This window comes from Panthera tigris, chromosome F2 (assembly GCF_018350195.1).
Source record: "Panthera tigris isolate Pti1 chromosome F2, P.tigris_Pti1_mat1.1, whole genome shotgun sequence".
Taxonomy (NCBI): domain Eukaryota; kingdom Metazoa; phylum Chordata; class Mammalia; order Carnivora; family Felidae; genus Panthera; species Panthera tigris.
In genome coordinates, this window is record NC_056676.1 from 21,233,002 (window position 1) to 21,239,269 (window position 6,268).

Below are 6,268 nucleotides of genomic sequence, written 5' to 3' on the forward strand. Positions count from 1 at the left end.
GAATGGTAGTGATACTGTTTATATCAGTTAACATTGATGGAGGTCTTATGTACCAGACATTGTGGCAAGCCCTTCATGTGTGTTGTTCTAGTTAATCCTCAGAATTATCCCATGAGGTAGGTAGAGGTTTTTTAAGTTTGCTTGTTTGTTTGTTTATTTTGAGAGAGAGAGAGAGAGAACGAGCATGCAGGTGAAGGGATTCTCAGAGAGAGAGAATCCCAAGTAGGTTCTGCATTCTCAGCATGGAGTCCCATGCAGGGCTCAGTCTCACAAACCTGTGAGATCATGACCTGAGCAGAAGTCAAGAGTTGGATGCTTAACTGACTGAGCCATCCAGGCACTTGGAGGTAGGTAGTTTTAATCTCTCTCTCTTTTTAAGTTTGTTTATTTATTTTGAGAGAGAGAGAGAGAGAGAGAGAGAGAGAAGCAAGCTGGGGAGGGGCAGAAAGAGGGAAAGACATAATCCCAAGCAGGCTCTGCACCATCGGCACAGAGCCCAGTGTGGGCCTTGAACTCAACTCACAAACTGTGAGATCATGAGCTGAGCTGAAGTCAGACACTTAACCCGACTCCACTACCCAGGCACCTCTTAATATATCTCCTTTTTTATATACAAGAAAAATGAAGCACAGAGACGTCAAGGTTGTATTTATTTAAGGTTATCTTGTTCAAGGTGTGTTCAAGGTTGCATAGCTAGCCGGTTGCAGAGTTGTGGATTCAGACCAAAGCAGACTGACTCTGTGTTCTTCCCTGTCTTCCTCGAGGACTCTGTCTTTATCTCCATAGAGACAGAGGTAGTCCTGCCGTCACAGTGGCCATTATGACATGTAGGCCTTCAGGTATTGCTTTAGAAACTGGTCCACTCATAATTTACCCCAGAACTTTTTTACTCCATGAAGACGCAGTTAGAGTCCCTAGGAGCAGCAACATGACAGAGTGGGGTTCCAGTCTTACCCACCAACCCCCAGTACCATCTGACCCGTCACGTCTGTGGTCTCTTATGTAATTACGTGTATTCCAGGTGGAGCCAAATCTCTCTTTAGTGTCTTGTCTTCCACAATATACATAAAGCAATGATCTGAAAGTCAACCAAATGCTGTCTTTCAAAAGGCCCTCTGAACAGACACAACATTGCACGGTGCTAAAGAGGAAGAGTTTAGATGTTTTAAGCAGAGAGAGCCAGAGAGCAAGACAGAGTCAGGGATAGAGAAAGAGAGAGATGGGTGACAGAGTGGGACACTCTAATTTGAAAGTCAGCTGGAATATAGACGCCAGGTGTCTATATCCCAAGGGATTTGGGAGCCACCCAGGAGAACCATTGACCTGAGGGCAGAAGGAACCAGGCGAGATGCTTGTCAGTAACAAAATTTGGTCACTAGTTGGGAAGATGAAATGACCATTGTGAGTATGGCCTGGTACATTCAGGAGGCTGTGAGTAGAAATTTAAAGAAGTCTTCATATAGTCTGCCACACTACAGCATAAGCAACACTGCTTGATTAGTCACTCGTAGAGACAAAAAAAAGGCATTCTTCCTCATTTCTCTATTTCCCGGGCATTTAGCATTCCTGAGTTCATTGTGTTCCCCTGACCAAAGTAGTCGGTTCATGGATGACCACACAATGCAACTGGAGCCATTACTTGGTCTTTTGTAAAAGCAACTGGTAGGGAGGGGAGCTTATGACCTCAGGGATTTAAATCTGGGAGAAGATAGCCTTTTACTGCTGTGGCCCTCTTTTCATCACAGGGCATCTGCAAATGAAGCCATTGTGAAGGACGGCAGACCTGAGAGAGACCTCATTTGAGCCTCTGGATTAATATCCCTCCTTGCGTCAACCAGTCTGATGTGGATTTTCTGACCTTTGCTACCAAAGTGTTCACAGTGGGGCCGATAGTGATGGATTGGGTCATTTTTTAAGCTAGATTTCTCAGGGAAAACCTCTCTAAGCATCTGGAAGTCTGTGGATCAAGGTGCTAATAGCGTACCATTTCCCAGGGATGGGGTTAGAGGTGAATATTTTTTAAAGAAACAATTATTTCTTTGTTAATAGGAAAATATTATATCTACAATTTCAGCTTTTCCTAAAATTGTGAGACAGTCAACTGATCACACTGCTTCTTTGTCTCCAGCCACTCAGTATTTGAGGTGTGGCATTTGCTCCTGTAAACTCCCAGGGCTAAGTTGTGCGAGAGCTCACAGATGTGTTTTGCACTTATGCACACTTCATTTGTCTTCCTCCTATGAGGTGAGGTTTCGTCTTCTTTCCTGTAACTTGGCTTAGCATCTTTCCTAACCCCACGCGTTCCCACATTCTCTAATCATGTGAGGTCAAACGCAGAGTTATTTGTCAAATAAAATAATGAATTTACTATGGTAGCTGCAAACTGGGAGGTGATGGGGACTAATGGCTTCCAGAGGCAAGATGGTGTTCTCCAAAGACGGGAGTGAGGAGACTCTGAGCGTGTGACCAGATTTGTCTTCCTGGCGTATTTACCTCCTGCTCTCACACATACACCATTCATGAGAGAGGCAAAATGGGAAGCTTTATTTGAATGAAGGCCCCTCAGGTAGGCCGGAGGCTCCACTTGCGCTCAAGGTGCTCTCTGTCTGCTATCTGGCTGCTGTACTTCTGGGGAGGGGCAAGAATGGAGTCTGAGAGGGAGAGAAGAGGGGGAAGTATGGAGCCCTTAAAATGACTGAATTTACTAGCTACTCTGAGTTGGCTTCCTGTATTTCGTCTTGGGGGAAAAAATTCAGAGCAAGTGACAAAAAGCTGCTTCTGGCTTTTTGAATACCCTTGAGGGGAAGGTTTCTAACCTTTCAAAAAGTCTTTCAAATCGAAGCTTAAAGAGAATGTGTGTGTGCTCATGAGTGCTTTCCACACAAACTCTGCTTTTAATAGTAGGTGCGTGTGGATTCAGTTCTCCTGAAGGTGCGTCTTTGTATTTGTTTTGGATCAGAAAATGAAGAATTCTGGCTATCAAGGTCAAACTGTCCACTGGATAGCATTGTGCCTGGTGTTGATGATATTGTATTGTGTACTTAAAGATTTACTAAGAGGGTATGTCTTAGGTTGTGTCCTTATCACAAAAAATAACAACAATAAATAAGAGGGTGGGAGGAAAGTTTGGGAGATGGTGGAAAGGCCTATGGAATAGATGATGGTCATGGTTTCATGGGTGTACCCTCACCTCCCAAATCATCAAGTTGTATACATTAATTGTGTACAGGTTTTTTTTGTATGTCAAAAAAATCAAACAGGCCTAGCCTACTCAAAATGAAATTATTATTCTCTTTTTTAATTCTAAAAATAGTTATGGTTGCTTCAAATCTATCGATCAATATGTCCTCCTAGTAACAGACATTGGAAAAATGTGTATGTTTCTCTGAACAGGTGTGTGTGTGTGTGTGTGTGTGTGTGTGTGTGTGTGTGTATGCATCTTTTCTCTTGGGTTCCTCTTATGTGAGCCATTCATGCAATACCGAGTAGTCATATTCTATTAAATAATACACTATTTATATTTTGCTTCTAAGATTTTGGTAACTTCATTCTTTTTGTTCTTACTGTAAATTTTTAGACAATCCCTCAAAACATAAAATCAGAGATAAAAGTTCAAAGAATAGTGTAATGAGCTACCATATACATAAATGAGATTTAATACATTATTTGCTTCATTTTTTAATTTGAAAGTTCATTACAGACCTAAAACCTATCCCATTCCATTTCTCAATATTTACTTCCATTTGAATCTCTACAGTAATTCTTCTGTAACAACAGTGTCATCATACCTATAAAAATTAATAATTTTTACTAGCAAACATAAGTGGGAAAAGCTTTAACTTTAACTAAAAATATCTTACGTGTTACGTTTCTATGTTTATACCCCGAATCATCTAGAAATACATATCACTATCAACAGATGGTATTTTTGCTGTTTATATTTGGTAAAACCTTCATACTATATAGTGGCATAAAACGTTTCTTGTGTGTTTCATCTTAGAAGTTACATTGAAAAGCTCAGTGAATGAATCTGTATCAGGGTGGTTTTTTCCCTCTTACATTCTTTAACATAATGTTTTCTTGTTCGAAATACTTGTGCTTTTGTCACCGTGAATAATCATTTATTCCTTTACGATTTTTTTTAAATTTTTTTTTGTAGGAGTTGGTGGCTTACTGTGGGAACAGCTGAATCCTCTCTCGAGCCATAGTCCTGGTGCGCATGAGAACAGATGACATATTAAACTGTTTCCATTCTACGGGGTTTAAGTCACTAATGTGTCAGATGGTCATGTACAAGAATTACAATGTTAGATTTCCATAGGTCTCTCCAAGGGCCTTGTTAGAAGCCATTTGTTTTCACAGTGCTTGTAGATGCTTTATAAGGACAACTACTAACAGGTGACCAGTACACAAGGTCATCCTGAACACTGGGAGGGAGCTCCAGAATCCAGATAAAAGACGTGCTGTGTTCTGGATTGCATCTTATTCACTGTATGAACTTGGACCAACCGATTGACTTCTCTGAGCCTCAGTTTCTCAATTTGTTAAATGGAGCAAATCACAAAGTTAGAGAAAAAAATGTTTTGCAAGTATAATACTTTTTATTGACATAAGGTGATAGGATCTGTGCTATGGACTGAATTGTCCTCTCAAAATTCATACATTGAGGACCTAACCCCCAATGTGATTGTATTTGGAAGTAATTAAGGGCAAATGAGTTGATACGGTGGGGTCCTAATTTGATAGGGTTAGTGGGCTTATCTCTCTCTCTCTCTCTCTCTCTCTGCACAAACACGAAGGAAAGGCATGTGAGGTCCCAGTGAGTTGGCGGTCACCTGTGAGCCAGGAAGAGCACTCTCACAAAAACCCAACCATGATGATATCCTGATCTCACACCCCCACCTTCCAGAACTGCAAGAAAAGAGATTTCTGTTGTTTAAGACATAAGGTCTAGGGTATTTTGTTATGGTAGCCTGACCTGACTATGCAGGGTGTAAGAAAAGAATACATCTTATGGATGGGGGCCTCCTCTCTCTTTCAACTAAAAGAAGATCAGAAGAATGGGTTTACTTTATAGTAGGAAGAGAGTAGGTTAGACATCATGTAACATGTAGAGAATGAACATTGGTCAAGAATGATGAGCTTCTAATTGAGTTTCTAATCTGGCGTCAGTTAAGACACGGGAGAGCAAGCAACCAAAGATGAAAGTCTTTGGGATCTTAGTTTCCTAATTTCTAAGATAAAGAGATTTTAACAAAATGTCTTTCAAGGTCTTTCTTTTTTCTCTTAGAGGTTCCTTTGAGTTCCATGATCTTCTGTTGTTGCCTTTTCCCGATGAAACCATGCAACACTGGAGAGCTACTTAGAAGGATTGTGGAAGTGTGTACCTTCTAAAGCTGCACCTCTCCTGCTTTGTGTCATACATCCTACATATCCAGAAGTAAGCCTGCTACTTTCTCTCTGAAGTTCTCTCCAGCCACCAGGTTTTCTGATACCTGGTCTTTATTGTAAACAATTGATGTAGTTTATAGATGGAGATGATGGAGTTTTAAATTCAAAAGACAGAAGTTGTAGGGAGACTATTGATCCAAGTAAAAATATGCTAAACCTTATTTTACACTCTGAGAAAATGTTTTGCTTATTGTGAGCATAGCCTTGTCACTGTAATTTTGTGTAAATACACACACACTGTCTTGGGTTGATATCTTGGGAGATAGATCCTCACAAGATCTATCTACCTGGAACCTGTGAATGTGACCTTATTTAGGAAAATGGCCCTTGCAGATATAATTAATTGATTGCCCAGGTGGTCCCTACATCCAGTGGCAAGTTTCTTATAAGACACAAACGAGAAGACACAGGACAGAAGGCCATGTGACAACAGAGGCAGAGACTGGAATGATGGGGCCACAAGCCAAAGAACACCTGGAGCCACCAGAAGCCAGAAAAAACAGGGAGGATTTTCCCCTGGAGATGGCAGAGGGAGCACAGCCCTGCTGACCCCTTGATTTCATACTTCTGGCCTCCAAAGCTGTGAGAGAATAAACTGTTTTAAGCACTCCTCCCTCCCCCAGTTTGTGGTAATTTGTCATAGCGGCCCTAGGAAGCTCGTACACGTACTCTTTTTTTACCCCTAACTTTCATTATATACCATGTCCCGATGGATACATTAACTAGATTTAACCAACTTTTGCATCTGAGAGAGGACAGGTGTATTTCTAGAGCTAAATACCTGGGCTAGGAATGATTCTGGCATTCAAGGGTGAAT

At 41.1% G+C, this 6,268-nt stretch overlaps 1 long non-coding RNA gene across 5 annotated transcripts; it reads left to right on the forward strand.

Annotated features, from left to right (window-relative positions):
* Positions 1-889: 889 nt before the first annotated feature.
* Positions 890-6,050, forward strand: LOC122235017. 5 transcript variants are annotated; one of them, XR_006213091.1, is made up of 6 exons: positions 890-1,021; positions 1,746-2,008; positions 2,129-2,244; positions 4,160-4,213; positions 5,291-5,440; positions 5,785-6,050. It is a non-coding gene; the product is annotated as an uncharacterized LOC122235017 (long non-coding RNA). The 5 variants fall into 5 exon arrangements; XR_006213089.1 differs by lacking the exon at positions 890-1,021 and having other exon boundaries at positions 1,677-2,008; XR_006213090.1 differs by lacking the exon at positions 890-1,021 and having other exon boundaries at positions 1,677-2,008; positions 5,807-6,050.
* The last annotated feature ends 218 nt before the right edge of the window (positions 6,051-6,268 follow it).